Source organism: Polypterus senegalus, chromosome 4 (assembly GCF_016835505.1).
Source record: "Polypterus senegalus isolate Bchr_013 chromosome 4, ASM1683550v1, whole genome shotgun sequence".
Lineage (NCBI taxonomy): Eukaryota > Metazoa > Chordata > Cladistia > Polypteriformes > Polypteridae > Polypterus > Polypterus senegalus.
The window spans coordinates 29,736,180-29,756,046 of record NC_053157.1 but is presented as its reverse complement, the minus strand read 5'-3'; positions in this window follow the sequence as shown (position 1 = coordinate 29,756,046).

Genomic DNA, 19,867 nt, shown 5'->3' with positions numbered 1-19,867 from the left:
CCCCATAGTATAATGCTGCCACCACCATGTTTCAGCATAGAGATTATGAAGATGATGACCAGTGCCTCATTTTCGCAAGACATGATGTTCATTTTTTTTTTCTCATTAGCACAAAACTTTTTCCTCATGCTCTCAGAGTCTTTTAAATGCCATTTGGCAAACATTTACTGAAGAGTGGTTTCCATCTAGCCACTCTAACACAAACACCCGATTGATTGGAGTGCTTCTGTGATGGCTGTCCTTCTGACAGGTTCTTTCATCTCAGCAGAAGACTTCTGAAGCTCCATTAGAGTGTCCATTGGGTTCTTGGTCGCCTTCCTGGCCAAGGCCCTTCTTGTCCCGTTACGCAGGTCAGACAGCCAACTCTAGGAAGGTTCCTGGTGGTTCCACACTTCCATTTCACAATTGTTGAGTTCACTGTGTTATAGGGAAGAATTTAGAAGCTTTAGAAATGGTTTTATACTTTTGTCCTCATCTATGCCTCACCACAATTTGTTCATAGGGGTCTACAGAGAGTCCCTTGGATTCCATGGCTTGGGTTTTTGTCCTGACATGCAGTATGAACTGTGGGACCTTCTACACAGGGGTACATATGTCTTTCTAAACTCAATTCAGTTCATCGCAAGTGGACTCCAACACAATTTAAGGGCAATTAAAGTAAAGAGGACACATCTGACAAACATTTGGAGTGCCACCGCAAAGGGTCTGAATGCTTACATGAATGAGGAATTTCATTTATTGATTTTTAATAAATTTACAAAACTTTCTGAAAAAAATTTGTCATTATGGGTTATTGAGTGTAAATTGATGGGCACAAATATTCAAATGTATCCAATATAATAAAGTGTGCAGAAGGTGAAGAGGTCTGAATACGTTCTCAATCCCTGTGATTGAATGATGCCTTGCTTTTGAGCCAAGTGCAGCGATGATCCCTTGTGTTCCTAAACTGAATTAAGTAAGTGGGCTCAAAACAGGTGGGAGTCAGAATGGATGCATGTGTTTGTTTCATCCCTGGATTAACCATTAAGCAAAATAAGCAGTGCTTAGGGCACCAAGGGAAGAGGTTCACCACAGGTTTTTCCACTTATCTCTCATGCCCTTGACTCTTTGACTGCCACACTTAACATAAGTCAAGTTTTTTTTGTTCTTATCTGACATGTTCGACTTTAATCTGCATTGGTAAAAAAAAAAAAAAAAAGTTTTCTTTGGCTTGGCTAAAGTTTAAAAATTTGCTTTGAAGGTGTGAAACTGGTTTCTCTGTAATGGTGTAAGAGTTTTGCTTCCATTGACTTTAAACACATCTGGCTAGTATTTAACTCCTCTACTGATTTGAGGAATGGTCTCTTATGCTCTTTATTTATTTATTTTTTCACATTAAATGATTTATGTTTTAATCTCTTATTTCACCTTTAGGATTTGAGACTTAATATCTTGTCAGTTAAGCAATGAAAGGGTCACCGTTGTTGGGCTGCGCGTTAGCCGTGGTTTGTGTACACTGCATATTGTAAGATTTTCATAAATTTTATCAACCTTGATAGCCAGGTCATTTTAAGTCATTAGACTTGAGTACATTGTAACAAAAAGGTGCTATATCAGCGCCTGACCCGACACACACAGATACGGGAGGCAAACTTATAAAACAAATAAATGTTTTTCATTTACTCTTCACCATGTGGGAAACGCTTTCCCCGTTTCCCACAGACACAACACAGTCCCAGTAAGCACTGAAACACGCACACTTTTCATCTTTTCCTTTCTCCTCTACTCCTCTCCAGCAAACTTAGTCCCTCTCCTCCCGACTCTGGCTCCCGGAGTGGTGTCTGCTGATCCCTTTGATTACGCATTTCCGGGTGTGGAGGAAGAACTGCCCATAAGAGCTCAGCAACTCTTGCTACAGCACTCCTTGGCAGCGCCTGTGGATCCCAACAGGGGTGTATCGAACTCCAACTCCCATGAAGCCCTGTGGGAGTCCGAGGCACCACTACAACCCAGGGGGGTTGCCATCTAGCATCCCGAGGGAGGTAACGCTCCGTCCACACTTGCTCCCCTGGTCCTCCCAATGTGGAGGCATCAATAGAACTTACAGTATAAATCATTCCAACTAGGCCAATTTAGAATTGCTACATTACCTAAAGACATCTCTGGGAAATGGAAAGAGTGGTAAGGAAAACACTTTGAAATCACTAAAAGTATTTAAAATTCCAAGTTAAAAATTACATTAAAATAATTTATCACACACTACGAGTTAGTATTTCATTTTGCTAAAAAATCTATTGACTACAGCATCAAATAATTGAGGTGGGTATTATTTACTAATTATATTAGAGATTTCACAGTTAAAGAAGACAGAAGGTTAATTAATAGTAAGGTTAATTCTATTCACTAATTACGGCTCCAAAAAGTGGTGATATGTTGTTGAGCATAGTCAGTGTACTCTATACACATGACAATAATGACCTCATAAACCTATAAACATACGTTAAGTGTGTGTAAACACCACACAGACATTGGTATGGCCGAGGTTCAAACCTTCCACCCACAATGCCATCACAATTCAATCAATTGATTTCTTTATTTTCGAGGTGAGAACCAAAAATTCACAGAATTGTTAAACAAACCTTTATTACACAACTTATAGCAACTCCATTTTAGTCAACATCAAAATACTCCTCCTGAGATGCATTACTCGTGTCTCAGCACTTCTTCCATTCCTGGAAACATTACCCGTGTCCATCTTTTATTACTGTGTCTAGTACCTCCTGCGCTTTTTCCTGGAATTCTAACACGGTAGCAAATCGTCCTACCTTAAGTCCTATTTAATTTCAGGAGAAAAAATTAAATCACTGGGAGTGAGATGTGGCCAATTCAGGGGATGCAATGTGCAGCAGCCACATTGTCATTGGTCAAAAACTTTTTGACTGAGAACACAAAATGCAACTTTGCCTGCGGCACTGCTCGGGATGCTTTCTCCCCGTTGTTTTCATGTAGAGACTTCAGTAGTTCAGTGCAATGTCATTGATTAATAGTCTGTCTTTATTAACAAGTCGATTAATGCAGAAACACATGATCATCATTGTCTTCTTGTTTGCTATCACCAAAGTCACATGCATGATTGTAGAATAAATGCTAGAAATATGCATCTCAAACAACTCAGCACGATGGCAGACAGAATAACAAGACTAGGCATAGGATATCACATTCAGCACCAGCCATCCATTACATTCTTTAATTATCTTTTCTTTTATGACACAGTAAATGCCTTACATGTTGTTGGTTGAAAGGTCTTTGTTAAAGATGATAAAGGGTTTAACTTGCTTTGTCTTAATTTCAGCATTTACGCCAACAAAACCCAAAAGTCAAATAAGGATCTATAGAGTAGACCTTTGATAGTAATGGAGTGTGTTCACAAAGACAGTACAAAGAAACTGAGGTTTTGCACAAATAATAATATTCCAACAAAGTTACAATTTTGGCCTTCTAGTGCTGCCGAGACAGAATTTTAGTCCTTATGTTGAGGGAATGATTAGGTGTCCTTAGTGGAATGCTGATTATGTCTCGTCAGTTCTCACTTTCGTAATGTGATCCCTCACTGCCGCCTGTGCCGTGACAGCGCACAAGAAATTATCTTTAAGCTCTTGAATGAACCCACAGCTCAGTCCCATCGGAGCTACCGTGTCTCTGACTTGTGTTCATTTGGGTTATTTTGCATGTATACATTTATTAGGACGAATGTTACAAATAGGATTTCAAATGTTGTACTCTCTACAGATAATGAAGGATGGACATCACCTGTAAAGTTAGTTCTTTTAATGCAGAATCTACACTATTTCAGATGCATCCCCTCCTAGGTTACAAGTGAACACAGGTGTCCAGCTCAGACTTTTTTTATTCATTAATCCTTTTGTCAACAGCCCTCTTCTCATCAGGTGCAGTGAGCAGAAGCGTAGTGAAGGTTACACAAAGTGTGATCGCACTGGCACCCCCTAAAGATTACAAGTGACAGATGTGCCGGTTGCTCTGCAATGGTTCCCTTAACAACAGTGTGCTCTCACCTCGATATGCCCTGCTGTGCATGGATTCAATTTTTTATATTAATCAGAACCTAGTCTAATTAGATCAGTATTCAGAGAATCTTTCTATTTAGAATAAATAATACATTAGTATTTACATCACACTTTAATCATCCTTTTCAATCAACTAAAAAGATTTATAATAACATACAAATATTCTTTATGACACTCCACCGTTATGTGAAAGAGATAATGAAGGGCTGCATCAGTGAGAAAATAGTAACGGTAAGAGACCCAACATTTCAGTCAGCTTTCATCAGGTTACATAAAGGACTGATCTGCCTCAACACCAAATGAAAAAAATGTATATATGTGCAGTGATGGAAGACATACATGGACAGGCGTCTCAGCCGGGATGGAGCATGGTTCCTTAATTGGATGGGAGGCCAGCCCGAGGATGCCACAAGAAACAGGGTGAAGATCATCTTGTTTCATCCAGAAAACAGGCAGAAGATGCCAATGTGACGGTGTTGGCTTCAGTCTCAGCTTTCAAATCCCGGCTGAAGACGCACTACTTCAGTTTAGCACACCCTGACTAGAGCTGCTGATTAACTGTACAGACTGCATCTCTTAATCATTAGCACTAAAACATAAGTAACAGGATAGTTAGAATTGGATACTAACCGTCACCTATTCTGTTTCTCTTCTCGGTACTCAAATGTGGCACCTGCCAAGTTGCTTTTCCTGCCTAAGGTAAAGTCATCCCTGATGGAGGATCGCAGGAATCATGGGAAAGAGGGGTCCTTTCATCGGATTAGCGCTGTTTCAGTTGTGGAATGGCCAAATGGGGGAGGCAGCTTGATGGATGAGGTCTCCAGGACTCTAAACAAATCCAAATCATATTATGTGATATCATCTACTGTTAAATTCTGCTCCGTAGTTCTAAAATTTTTATTTTTATACTGTATTGAGGATTTGTTCTGTGTATTGTATTGTATTGACCCCCTTCCTTTTCACACCCACTGCATGCCCAACTTATCTGGGAAGGGGTCTCTCTTTGAACTGCCTTTCCCAAGGTTTCTTCCATTTTTTCCCTACAAGGGATTTTTTTCTTGTCTTCTTAGAGAGTCAAGGCTGGGGGGCTGTCAAGAGGCAGGGCCTGTTAAAGCCCATTGCGGTACTTCTTGTGTGATTTTGGGCTATACAGAAATAAATTGTATTGTATTGTATTGTATCCTGGCCGGGTTGGGCCCAGGTACAATACCCGGTCAGGAGGACAGCATAATGGAAGGACAGGGGGAGACAAGCCGGCAAGACCATGGGCTCTCCAGACACAATAGGAGGCAGCCTCCCTGGGTAGTTCTACCTGCGCAGATACCCGCAAGGAACACTGGATGTTATAGTCCTTAAGAGCAGCCTTTTTGAGTTCAGTGGGGGCCACCAGGGGTCCTGCAGGGATTACTCATTCCCACTTTAAGGGACTTATGTTTGACCCGGAAGAACTTCCATCAGGCTATGCCCTAGCACTGGAAGTACTCCTGGGTCCAGGATGAAAGAAACCGCTCAACCTCATCCAGGTGAGTCAGTCGGGTGGAAGTGGACAAAGCTCGTCTGGCAAGTGTAGAGTAAAGAGGAAAAGTGAAGAAAAATGTGTTTATTGCAATACTGGAATCTTTCTGGAAAGTAGTTTAAAAAATAAACTGGTTTTATTTAAATGGGACTTGTATATGTGAGGTTGTGTTTGGGGATGGATGCTCTCTGGCACCCTCTAGTGTTCACAATGCTCAATGAGAAAACTATTAATAATACCTCTGCATCTGCTTGTACATGTAATTATCTAATCAGCCAATCGTGTGGCAGAAGCACAAAGCATAAAATCATGCAGATACACATCAGGAGCTTTAGTTAAATATCACAGCAGACACCAGAATGTGGAAAAAATGTGATATCAGTGCTTTCGACAATGACGTGATCGTTGGTGTCAGACAGGCTGGTTTGAGTGTTTCTGTAACTGCTGATCTCCTGGGATTTTCAGTCACCAGACTATAGCGTTTATAGAGAACAGCCGTTCTATGGATAAAACACTTTGTTGGGTTTTACTCTTGTCTGCCAATAACAAAAACCTGAGGCTGAAATGAGCACATGCTCACTAAAACACGACAGCTGAAGACTGGAAAAACATAACCTGGTCTGATCAATCTCCATTTCTGCTGAGGCCCCACAGATAGTAGAATCAGAATTTGGCACCAACAGTCCAAGCTGGTGGCGGTGGTGCAATAGTGTGAGTAATGTGTTCTTGCCACACTTTGAGCTCTTTAATACCAATCAATCTTTACTCGAATGCCATGGCCTACTTGAGTATTGTTGTTCACCATATGAATTCCTTTATGGGCACCATTTACTCATCTGCTAATGGCTACTTCCAGCATGATGATGCACCATATCACAAACTGAATGTCATCCCAAACTGGTTTCATGAACTTGACAATGAGTTCAGTGTTCTTCAGTGGCCTTCCCCGTCACTGGATCTGAATCCAGGAGAACACGTTTGGGATGTGCTGAATGTGCAGCTGAGAAATCTGCAGAAATTGTGTGATGCAATCATGTTAATATGGAGCAGAATGTCAGAGGAATTTCTGCAACATCTTGTGGAATCCACGCCATGAAGAACTGAGTCTGTCCTGAGAGCAAAAATAGGAAAGAGGCCCTTCTCAGCATTAGATAGATAGATAGATAGATAGATAGATAGATAGATAGATAGATAGATAGATAGATAGATAGATTATTTGTTACTAATAATTTGATCAGTGAGTATATACACTGTATATACGGTAAGCAATTATACTATAAATGTGTACTTGTCAAGCACCTTCAGCAAGTGTTGATTAAAAGGCCTATGTTAAATAAACAGTACAATATGTGTTTGCTACAAACACGCTTTTCTGTCTAGCAACTGGCAAAGATGCAATACATAACATTAAACTGTACACATCATATGTGCTGTATATTTGTATCTGTTTATATCTAATGTGTGAATGGTTAGATGTTTCTGGAGAAGGTACATCTTATGGATAGTGTAGGGTAGGCTAAAATCAAGAAGAGCCTCCAGAGGTGAAAGGGTGGTGATCCAAATCCTGCAAGTGCACACTTTGAAGATGAGTAGACAAATGCACCACTGGAGAGAGTGAGATGTATCCGGAGTGAGAATAGGCAGCATACTCCAAAGAAACTCCATCCAGTTAGACTACAGTTCATGGGCCTGGAATGGGACGATAGGGACAGTGTTATTTACTTAAGGTACGAAGACACAGACATTAGAGATGAGGAATTGTGAAAGCCATTTTCTAACATATGCTTTAGGATTTTTGTGATTATTTTTTCTAATTGATTGTCATTGATTCTGTTTTTTGAAATTACTGGTATATGTATTTTGAAAAGTGTCCTTGCCGATTTACTTATGTTGATGACAGTGGCGGTCGCTCAGTGACTCCTTTGTTAGATCTGTATTCCTAATGTGTAACACCGACTGCTACGCGTAGATATTCTCTGCTAAACAGTAAACCAAAGGAAAAGAAACGCAGCTGCCCTTTGAAAACCTCCTCTTAAACAGTATGTCAATGGGAAATAAAAACAGTCTTAACCAGCCTTCTGGAGGATCTCTTCTCACGTGTTGTTTAGAATGTTTAAAGGCCGAGCCCCGACCAGACCAATTGCTCACTCTTCTGTCTCCTGTCCCCGAGACTGTGTCTGCACCAGCCGCTGCTTCCGAGCCAGTGAACCTGCTTGATGAAGAAGACTTTGTGTTATTCTAAGCTGAAGGGTGGAGCTAGAAAGGGATGTTCTACCTGTGTGCTGAATATAAACTCCTGTTGAATAAACTCTTCTGTCTGTTCCTGCCTGTTCAGCAATAAAGTTCATCTTCCTTGAAAACCTGGTCCTATCATTCTGTCTTCTGTACAACTCTATGACTCACGTTTGACAAGATATATTTATAAAACAAAAAATCTAAATTATCAGAATGCAAATGTAGAAATACACTACAACACGTGTGAAACGTTTGTCTTTCTTATCTATGTTCTCAGTTAACCAGGAAGTTTATATTTCTAACATTTAAACTATCACAATGGTCACATGCCACATACCTCAAGTTGTCTGGGCATAATAGATAGATAGATAGATAGATAGATAGATAGATAGATAGATAGATAGATAGATAGATAGATAGATAGATAGATAGATAGATAGATAGATAGATAGATAGATAGATAGATAAAAAGTTGGATGACTGCTAAAAGCAGGGCTCAGCTTAGTGGGATTTAAGCACATGCTCAGATACACGTGAATCATCTTTTCACCATAAGTGAACCTTCATGCCGATGAATACAGAGCCTGACAAATAAGCAACTGCAGTATCCATATGCTAAATGAATACTTCAGCAACAGACAGTACAAAACATCCAACATGCCAAAGCTCATGCACTACACAGAGTAAAAACTGGCAGGACATTTAGATAGATAGATAGATAGATAGATAGATAGATAGATAGATAGATAGATAGATAGATAGATAGATAGATAGATAGATAGATAGATAGATAGATAGATAGATAGATAGAACTTTACCTGTTCTCAGGGGAAATTTGCCATTTTAAATAAATAAATATTATGACAGACAACATCTCCCCTTTCAAATATACACCAGAATTGACTAAAAAAATAAATATAAACAGAGCATAGTGAGGGATTATAAAGATGAATTGCTGTTGGCATAAATGAGCCCCTGTTGCACTACTTTAGAAATCTCTGCTAAATAATTTGTGGGCTAAAACTACTCAATGCTAGTGTGTCAGACATTGATGTGCAGCTTTGATAATAATGGCCATCACTTTTTTCTTTATTCTCTCCTTCACTACTACTGTATCTCCAGCAGGTTGAAATTGCATCCCCTAACTGAGCATGCCTTCTTAATTAGCTCGGTGTGCCTCTCTTGAATTAATGTTACCAGCCCAGCATCAAAAATCCCACTGGCCATCACAGTGTTATAGAACATGTGAAGGATGTCACTACCCACATCAAAGGAGTGTAACTTCCAATGAAAAACATGTCTGCTCTGCCCTCTCTTCTATACACTCTTAAAAAATAAGCTGCCAGAGTGGTTCATCAGAGTGATGCCAAAGGGGAACCATTTTTGGTTCCAGAAAGATCCACTCATTTAATTAGATCTGTAACAAGCTCCATACAGTGAATAACCATGATCAGACAGTAATTGATTTGTGAAATACCAATGGCTCATGATTTTAAAAGGACTCTTGCTGCATACATCCAATAACATGGGTAAGTTCTGGTTTTCTTAATCAGTTATGTCCTGCAGCTTACTATTAAAGATTTCATTTTTTTCTACATAATAGGAATTTTCTTCTAAGCCCAAAAAAGCAAATTCAAATGTAAATAATCCTTTGCAGAATAAAATAGCTCTTTGTCAAGCAATGGTTCTAAGTGAAACCACACAACCCAGTAAAAAACATATAGTGCCATTAAAGATCCATTATTTTTAAGAGTGCACTTCCTTTGTGTTACAAGAACAGTCCATCTGGCCATTGGTGTGGACCTTCAAGTACTTGCAGGAGCGTTCTACTATTGTGTAGAGGCTAATCTAATAGCCATAGATAGATAGACAGACAGACAGATAGATAGATAGACAGACAGATAGACAGACAGACAGACAGGTAGATAGATAGATAGATAGATAGATAGATAGATAGATAGATAGATAGATAGATAGAGTGAGGCCTGAAACTCTGACATGATATAAGCTTCTTGACCTGTTTAAACAACAACACAATGATCACTCTTGGATTTAGGAGTCTAGATGAGGTGAACTTCTTAATCATGTCAGAGAAAGACAGTTAATTGAGTGAACAAAAGAAATACATTAATTTATGAGGAAAGCAGCATCGGTATCTAAGGATTCTAATTACAGATGGAGCATGGGAAGATGAAAGTACAAGTTTCTTTACATTCATGTTATGTTTTAAAACTATGTTCTAAAGCAAAGCAATTGTTTTATCAAATTTTAAAAAATACCCAGCCTATTTTTATGCTTTATATTGGAAGTGAAGGGTACTGAGGTCCAGCATGAAAATAAAAGCCTTAATACTTGCAGAATACGTCCACTGTGAAGCAGTAATGGTTTTGATTCAAGAAAAAATGCTGTCATCGTTTCTGAGTCATGCTTGTGACAACAAAATTAAACTGGAAGTAACAGATGTTTACCACAGATTCTTGGTACGATTTTCTTGAGGTAAGGAGACATTTAGTGTTTGCTTGTCTCGCTGTTGTGCATAGCATTTTGACATTTACTCTGGGCTCACCCCTAATTCTGGCACATGATCTGAATCATATGGAAGCTTATTCCCTCCATTCAAAAAATGTATTCCATTATTTCACAACACTTACTGCATTATTTGGCAAAGATATTGACTACTTTTACTGGCAAGCTAGTAAGAGAGAGGCTGAGATTCTTGTAGACTGCAATTAACTGACAAAGAACAGAACAGACACAATAAGTTGTAACAAAGAGATCACAAAAAATCTTAAAGGCCTGGGACACCTAGTAGTCCCCATATAATCGAAGGTTTCTCAAAACAAAAATAAATACTAGAATATTTTCTTAGACATAAGTCCAAAAACAGACTGAAGCCAAGACTGTGGTAGAGCTGGTTTTCAGGAAGGAGAGGAAGGAAAAGCGGGTTCAGGTGAGTGGAGGCCGGATGTTATCTATCTATCTATCTATCTATCTATCTATCTATCTATCTATCTATCTATCTATCTATCTATCTATCTATCTATCTATCTATCTATCTATCTATCTATCTATCTATCTATCTGTTATGATTAGAATTATGTTGTGATTTTTTTGGTGCCCTTTCTGGGATGTTTTGCAGTTTTCTAGGAAGTAAACTTCGTGAATTGGACCTCAAAGAATTGAATTCTGAAGTTTATTTTGCACTGTCTTACTTCCTATAAATCACACATTTTCTTCATCTTACCGCTTGCCATTTTGAATGTTGGTTGTTTTTATGAGATGTTTGTGTTGGCGGTTTCTATGGTGTCTGTCCCAGAATGCTCCAGGATTTTCATTTATTTTCATGGCACAACTCTATAAGAGTCATCATTAGGAGCCTGATACTTATCCATATTTGTATTCATTTAATGTTTCATTTAATTTTTGTTTAATGGGGTATTTATTAGATTTTTTTCTCTTAGTTCTGACCCTGGCATATATGTTTGACTTTGCTTCTTCTCCTGACCCTATTTTTAAAATGTTCTGCTCACAGAATACTATTATGTAATTTTTTTAAATCTATCTGTTATATAGTGCCTATTTTATCTATCTTTCTGTCTATAAAATCTTGTGATCACATTGTCAGGCTGGTTTCTGTCCATTTTTCACACACTACAGTACCTTTTTCAAAGAATGCTACCTGGAAAACTTAAAACATACAGACATTAGTATTTCAACATTTAAAGATCCTTTGAAAATCATTTCCCATACTGGGTTGACTCTAAGTAAGAAAAAATTATCAGTCATATTTTGGATCAATTTACCAGCAACCCAGTTGTCCACCAATTACTTAAATTATGGAACCAATACAGGACACATTTCGAGGCAGAGAATCTTCTCAGTTGCTCCTGCTGTATGCATGATAATCACCTTTTTCATCCTTCTTGGACCTACTCAGTGTTTAAATTAGGGATTAACACACTGCGAGACATGCCCGAACACCACCAGACAGACACCGCATCTTTAGAAAAAGCACATTTTATTTTCTCTAATTTACACAACAGTCCCGCACAGCACACTGCACTCCTTACACCAATCATCACTCCTCTGGGCTTCTCTCTCTGTCCTTGGACCGCCTTTCCTCTCTCCATGGGAACCTTGTCCCGTTCCCACTCCCGACTCTAGCTCCCAGACTGTAGGAAGGCGAGCCCTTCTATTCTCACCTGGATGTGCCCCAGGTGCTCCCTCTTATGACACTTCCTGGTGTGGTGGAAGTGTCAGGGGAGCACTCGGAAGCACTCCGGGCGTACCTGGAGGGATCCTCCTCCATCTTCCCGGGTGTGGCGGAAGTAAATCATTCCTGGGCCCTCTGAGACTCGGGGCGCCCCCTGGCGGTGGCCACGGGCACCAATAGGCTTGAGCCTCCTTGCTCTTCTCCTGTGGTCCTCCTCTGATCCAGGGCGGCTGCCCCTCGTGGCCCAGGGGACTTACATGCCACCTCCCGGTCCTTCCAGGTGTCCCGGCCAGGTCGCAGCCCCAGCGACTCGCCACAACACTTAGAGATCTGTAGATAGACAAAGTACTTGTATCTTAAGAATTATGCTCCAAATTTAACTTTACAGCCAGGCACTTTTTTCCTTTATACAAATCTGGAAATTTGTTGTAAGAAACCTCCTGAGTTTCCATGACTCGCATCCATATCAGTCCCAGTGGCCATACTGGTTAGTACTGATAAAAACTCAGACAAGATTTCAATAATATGTATAAAAAAAAAAAAATTAAAAGAATCTACACTTCAAAGGGAATGGTGGGAATGAGACCTTTAAATCGGCATCTCAGAAAATGAGTGGAAGTTAGCCATATATGAAACAATTAGTACTATAGCTCTGTATTCGTCAAGCATTTCATAATTCATCGAACTGTCTTTCATCAGTCACATTTATCTCGTTTAAAATTGTCTAAAATGTACCCATGGCAAGACCCAACATGTGAGTGCTGCCTTCTACGTCATCACTAAGCCATGTTTTGGAACTACACTAAATTAAAGTAATTTTGGCCAAAAATGTTTACATCCCTTCAAGGGAGCCTCCATGCTACAATCATTCCTAATCCATTAACAGTAATATTTGGATTAAACTGTGTAGGGATAAATCAACTGTATTATCCATTACCACACTACTAGTATGGAGATTTATTTTGCTCAACTGGAAGAATTCTAACCCACCTTTTAGAACTGAATGGGTAAGCCACGTCATTTTCTAACCCGCTTAATCCAAACCAGGATGGCAGGGTATGCTGGAGCCTATCCCAGCCAGCAGAGGGTGCAAGGCATAGGCGGAGTGGTGGCTCTGAGGCTAGGGATCTGCACTTGCAATCGGAAGGTTGCCGGTTCAAATCCCATAAATGCCAAAAGCAATACTGCTCTGTTTGGCTCTTAACCTGCAATTGCTGAGTGCTTTCAGTAGTGAGAAAAGCGCTATATAAATGTAAAGAATTAAAATTAAGGCAGGAACAAACATTATAGAGAGTGCCAGACCATCGCTGGGTGAACATACAAACACGGGCCAATTTAGCATTTTCAATTCACCTAACTTGCATGTCTTTGGAAAGTGGAAACTGGAGCACCTGGAAGAAACGGACACAAAACTTGGTCTCCTTACTGCGAGGCAGAAGTGCTACCACTACGCCACCATGCCGCCTATCAATGGGTAAGTCACTCAGTCCGTCATTTTCTAACCGACTTTGTACTGAACAGGGTCACTGGGGTTGTCTCTGGAGCCCACCTTATCTAGCATAGGTCACCATGTGGGAACAAACCCTAGACAGGGCACCAGTCCATCGCTGGGTGAACACAGACAAACACACACTAGAGTCATTTTAATGTCACCAGTCCACCTAACCTGCATGTCTTTGGACTGTGGGAGAAAAATGGAGGACGTGGAGGAAACCCACACAGACATGGGGAGAACATGCAAACTCCACACACGGAGGGCCCCAGAAGCAAACCCAGTTCTTCTTACTGCGAGGCAGCAGCATTACCACTGCAATGTTCAATATTATCTCAAATTTGAAAAAATCGAATTCTCTCTTAGAGCATAGTTTTTAAGACAAATAAAGAATATATTAACATATATACTCGCTGATAAGTTCTCCCGCGGGTAAGTCGGGACTTGTTTTTATCGTATAATTTGTGGTATTTTATAATGTCGGTCGTAAAAGTCGAATGATGAAACTCACCCTATTGGTCCAAGAGATTATGTATGCTAATACCCACCTGAGAGAGTAATCACGGAGCACACTGTCTTTTTTTTGTATGCGGATGCGGCAATGCGCTGTATCAGCGTGTGCTCCTAACCCTTCTCTCTCTATTGTGCCTATGTGACCACACGGTGACACCTGAACTATTTGAATGCAACGTTTGCACTGTTTTGTGTTTTTTGTATCTCACACCCTCATACACTTTTATCGTAAGAGCATCCCTTATCTACGATGGAGTGTTCGATCAGAAGAAAATATGAAGCTGATTTTAAATTAAAAGTTGTTGAAGTAGTGAAAGAAATTGGTAACTGTGCTGCTGCAACAAAATTCAATGTATCTGAGAAACTGATGCGAGACTGGAGGAGGCAAGAAGATGTAAAAAAAAATTCAAATTAAGTGTAGCATTTTTGAATGGATGTATAAGTCGGAGTCTGATTTTATGATCGATTTTTTGGGTTTCAAGGCCCGACGTATACGTGAATATATACGGTAACATTCATTTACAATAAGCACGTAGGTCCTGCAACAGACTCTCATGTTATTATTTTTTGAAAAAAGTTTTTTGTTCTCTTTTTCTCTGTTTGGAGGGGTGGTGAATCTTGGTTTTTTTATTCATTTTTTTTCCTTTGTTAAAATATATTTGGCCGCTAAAAGACTTCGACCTTTTTCAGTACATTAACACATCAATTCTTTGGCATTCCTCAAGAAAACAATTAATTTAATAAGTTCTGCCGCTAGCACCTATAAAGTGATCTTTAATTACATTGCCCACAACACTTTCATTTTTAAACTGCTGTGATTGCATTTTTATCAACTCAAATGCTGCCCTTTTACACTTCAGAGGCTAAGTCTGCCACTTGGCTCTCATGCATGTCATTAAATTGAAATGGAGTGCAGGCTCAACAAACCTTATTGGTACTTAAACAGTTAGAAGCTGGATAGGCATCTGAGCAAAGGCCAAAATGAAGAAGAGACTGACTGCTGCTTCTGCAATGGAGCTTCATCTCCTTTAAGACCCAACATTTGCTTCTTCAGTTGTCGCTTGCCACTTTGGTCTTTTTCTATTTATTATTTAGCATTTATCTAGGAATGGCCATTACTTACTAGGCGGAGAAAGTCTTTATACAGTTTGAAAATTTTTCACATTCTGTTGAATAATTTATACATGTTAAGGTTGTATCTTTGTTTTGTTGTGTTTTTCAATTCTTTTGTAAAGTTTGTAATTTTTCTTCCCTGTCTCCTCTTTATTCTCTATTTACATTTATTGTAATGTTCAAAGTTTTGCCCTGGTCCCTTTTCTCACTTGCATACAGTTAGGGTGAAACTTAAAATGGCCTCACACGCTCAAATTATTAGGACCACTACACTAATATTGGGTAAAGCCCCCTTTTGCTCTCAAAACAGCCTCAGTTCTTCATGTCTTGGATTCCACAAAATGTTTCCTTTGAGATTTTGATCCCTGTTGACATGATTTCATCACACAGTTTCTACGGTTTTGTCAGCTTCATGCTGAGAATCTCCAGTTCTACCACATCTTGAGGGTGTTCTGTTAGATTCAGATCTGGTGACTGGAAAGGCCACTGAAGAACACGCATTGTCATGTTCATGAAACAAGCTTGAGATGGCATTTGCTTTGTGACATAGTGCATTATTATGCTTTAAGGAACCATTAGAAGATGGGCAAATCGTGGCAATTGCTATACATGGACACCAAGAGGATCACTTTTAGGTTTTCACCAGAGGTATGCAGTACCGTCCCAGTTTGAGAGGGGGCACTGTCGTTAACAGTCTCCTTTTCCCTCACAGTACAGAGAAGATGACTAATGAGGGCAACCATGAAGGAATCTACATAATCAGCAATAACATTCAGGCTTTAGCATTTGAGCAATGATTAATTGGTATTGGCAAGCCCAAACTGTGCCAAGGAAACATTCCCCAGAACATCACACCTCCACAGTGCCTGGACTGTTGACACAAGGCAGGTTGGGTGAATGGGTTCATGCTGTTGGTGCCAAATTCTGACCCTCCATACGAATGCCTCACACTTTCCCAGTCTTCAATGGACCAGTTGTGGTGAGCCTGTGCCCACTGCAGCCTCATCTATCTGTTGTTGCCTGACAGTAGTGGTCTTCTTTTGTTGTAGCACATCCACCTCAAGGTTTGACATGTTGTGCACTCAGAGATGCTTTTCTGCTCACCACAGTTTTACAGAGTGATTATCTGAGTAACTGTTGCCTGTCTGTCAGCTCGAACCAGTCTGGTCATTCTCCTCTGAGGTTTCTCATCAACAAGGCATTTCCGTTCAAAGAACTGCCACTCATGGGATGTTTTTCATTTTTCACACCATTCTCAGTAAACTCTAGAGACTGTTATGTGTGAGATCAACAGTTGCAGAAACACTCACATCAATTCGCCTGGCACCCAGAATCATATCGTGGTCAAAATCATTGATATTCAGGTGTTTGACGTGAATATCAACTGATGCTCCTGTCCAGTAACTGCATAATTTTAAGCATTGTGCTGCTGCCATGTGATTGGCCAATTAGATAATTGCGTGGATAAGCAGGTGTACAGGTGTTCCTAGTAATTTATTCAGTGATTAAGTATTCCCCCTCTTTGTGGCAGTTTTCTGCTGAAGCATCGGCTACTTTGCTGTTGTTGTTTGGCTTGTTCTTTGGATTCTCTGATTTTTGAATCCTCTATTTGTTTTTAGAGATTCCTCTTTGTCTTATGTTTATTGATTCTTGGATTCTTTTTGGGTTTTTTCATTTATTTTAAATTTTTTAACAGTCATTCCTTAGCCTTCAGAAATAATCAGAACATTATTCTAAGGGTATGGGAGTTCAAGGAACACAATTGCCATTTTGCTATTGATACGTACTGCCATTTTGTGCATTTTGTTTGGTCTGGTTACCAGCCAGTTGGGAAGCAAAGTCAACCAGAAGAATGCAGTAAGGAATATCACAGGGTCATAGATATAAAGGTCAGTGTCATACACTTCCTGGTTTGTCGACGCTTGTGGATACTCACTCAAAATATTTAGTGCTAGTTTATTGTTTCTCTTGATCTTTTAGTTTTGCTCCCTTCTGATTTCGCTACAAATTATGTCTTTAGTTTTGGCTTTGGTTACTTGAAACTCTTCTAGTTTCTGATACTCCTGCTCTGTTGGATGCATCACTGGTGGGGATGAGGCGGCCTACAGGAGGGAGGTGGACAGTCTGGCGTCATGGTGTGAGGACAACAACCTCACCCTCAACACTGACAAGACGAAGGAGATAACAGTGGACATAAGGAAGGAGAGGAGACCTCACCGGCCACTATTCATCCGAGGCCTTGAAGTGGAGAAGGTGAGCAGCATTAAATACCTGGACATCTACATAAGTGAGGACTTCACTTGGACACTTAACATCACACAGCTGGTCAAGAGGGCTCAATAGCAGCTGTACTTTCTGAGGAGGCTGAGGAAGTTTGGTATGTCAACTAAGATCCTCAGCAACATTTACAGCTGTATTGCTGAGAGCATCTTGACCAGCTGCATCACCGTGTGGTACGGCAACACTACTGCTATGGACCACAAATGGCTGCAGAGAGTGGTAAAGACTGCTGAGAAGATCACCAAGACCCCATTGCCCTCTCTGCAGAGCATCTACAACTGCAGAATCCGCGGAAAACTGCCTCGATCCTCAGAGACCCCACCCACCCCCAACACGAACTGTTCACACTTCTATAGAAGTATGAAATGCAGGACTTCCAGGCTAAAGAACTCTTTCTTTCCCAAGGCCATTAGACTCCTAAATAACTGACTGGAGTTTATAGCCGTGGTTCACGTCATTCTATTGACCTCACACAACTGTATTTGACTTGTCCATCATACACCTACCTGCACAATTACACTTTATACTTCTATTCTTTTTTTATACTTTATGCTGCCTCTGTTACTTATTATCTATCTGCAACTTATTATTTACGTTTATCTTTACGTTGGTTTTGTCATTTGGTGTGGACAGCAAAGAAAGAATTTCATTGTACAGGAAAACGTGTTTCCTTACTGTGCACATGACAATAAACTTTGAACTTGAACTGCTATCTTTACAATGATTTTAGTTTCAAGTCTTTGATTTTGTTGATAAGATTTTGTTTTTTACTTTCTGGTTACAATCTTGGCTAATTTTTTTACTTCATTCCTCCTTCAGCTTTTAATTAAAATTCTATACTGACATCACACATTTTTGGCTCCTGGCTTGTTTTAAATATACAGCATTTGAAAACAAACCCTTGGGTGATTAACAAATGTTGCTCTTGTAATTTGTGCCGCTATTTTCATGTTTCCCTTCTCCAATTTTTAGGATTTGTAGGCTTTTGCCCTTTTTGTGTGTACAGGCCACAAAGCTTGTTCTTAAGTTTCAGTGGCCAAAAAACTAAGTTTCATAGTCTAAGTGGAGTTTTGAAAGCTAGTTTTAACCTTTCTTGAGTTTGGAGGCCTAAATATCATAACAATATACAGTCATTCATCAACGTACAGCTCCGTTTGGGACTGGCTATTTAGCCAAATGTCAAATTGTGTATATGTTGATCACAGTGCACAGGTCATTGTAACTTGAGCCCTGTGGATCTGGTATGGGTCACCAGTATGTATTCATTCACTGCCAGTAAAGAGCAGCACAAACTGATCTCAACATCTTGGCATCTGCATGCCCAGTGTGTGTAAGGCAGTGTTTCTCAACCACTGGGTTGTGACCTGGGTTGCCGCCGATGGGTCACAGGTTAAAGTATTTGGTTCATGAGTGTGTTGTGAGTGTATTGTAGTGAACTGTGAGTGTGCAGCACTACACAATATGATCTCCCTGTTTTTAAGTGAGCTTGTTCCATCCAGGGGAACATCCAATCATGCTTATTTTCAATCCAGTTTCAAATATGTCATGTATTCCCTTATTCTGCTTAGAGAAACCAGCATATTGGCTTGATTAACACATACAGATTTATCTACAAGTAAACCTGTTATGTGGCCATGTAAGCCCCTAACTGGTTTGTAGTACACAGGAACCTCGGGTCACAAACGTCTTGGACCACATACAAATCGGGTTATGACCAAAAAGTTTTGCATCTGTTCACGACTACACACTCGGGTGACGAACAAGCCAGTTTCCCATCTGTTTCGTATGCGCCGATGATTTCCGCACGCATTCAGTCTCTCCCTGTGCATTCCCTGTACAGCGAATGAGGGAGAGAGAGAGCGTGAGAAGGCAGTTAAAGAAGGCAGTAAGGCAGAGAAGGCAGTTAAAGAATGCATCTGGCTTGTTTGTAAAGAGACTGCTTCGAGCATTGTTTTAATCTCGTATTTAATGAAGATTTTTTTCCTTTGCATCTTAACCTCCACTTCACTTCTGGTTTTATGGGATCATTTATTTATTGAAGGATTATGAAAGCACTGCACTTTATTTAATTTGGACTTTGTTTTTGATTGTTGTTTTGTTGATTTTAATAAAAGCACTTGGCGCCATCCGATTGCTCCATTGTAGTGCCTCACTGTCGTGCTCATCGGTAACATTACCGACTGTGACGGGTTTAAGGGTTCCCAGAAGCGAGATGGGAGCATGCAGCGAACCCACATCATCACAGACTTTACCTCAAAACTGTAATCTCCTCTCCACCCAGTTCCTCCTCACTACCTTCATGCCAGAACTCTACTCATGCAAGGTTAGTTTTCTTGGTTGTTTATGGTTAGTTTTTGTATAAATTATGGATTTTTCAAATGTTCATTTTTTTCCCAGTGCTTAAAACTCATTTACAGAGAGTGGTTCGTAAGGGTGTAGCG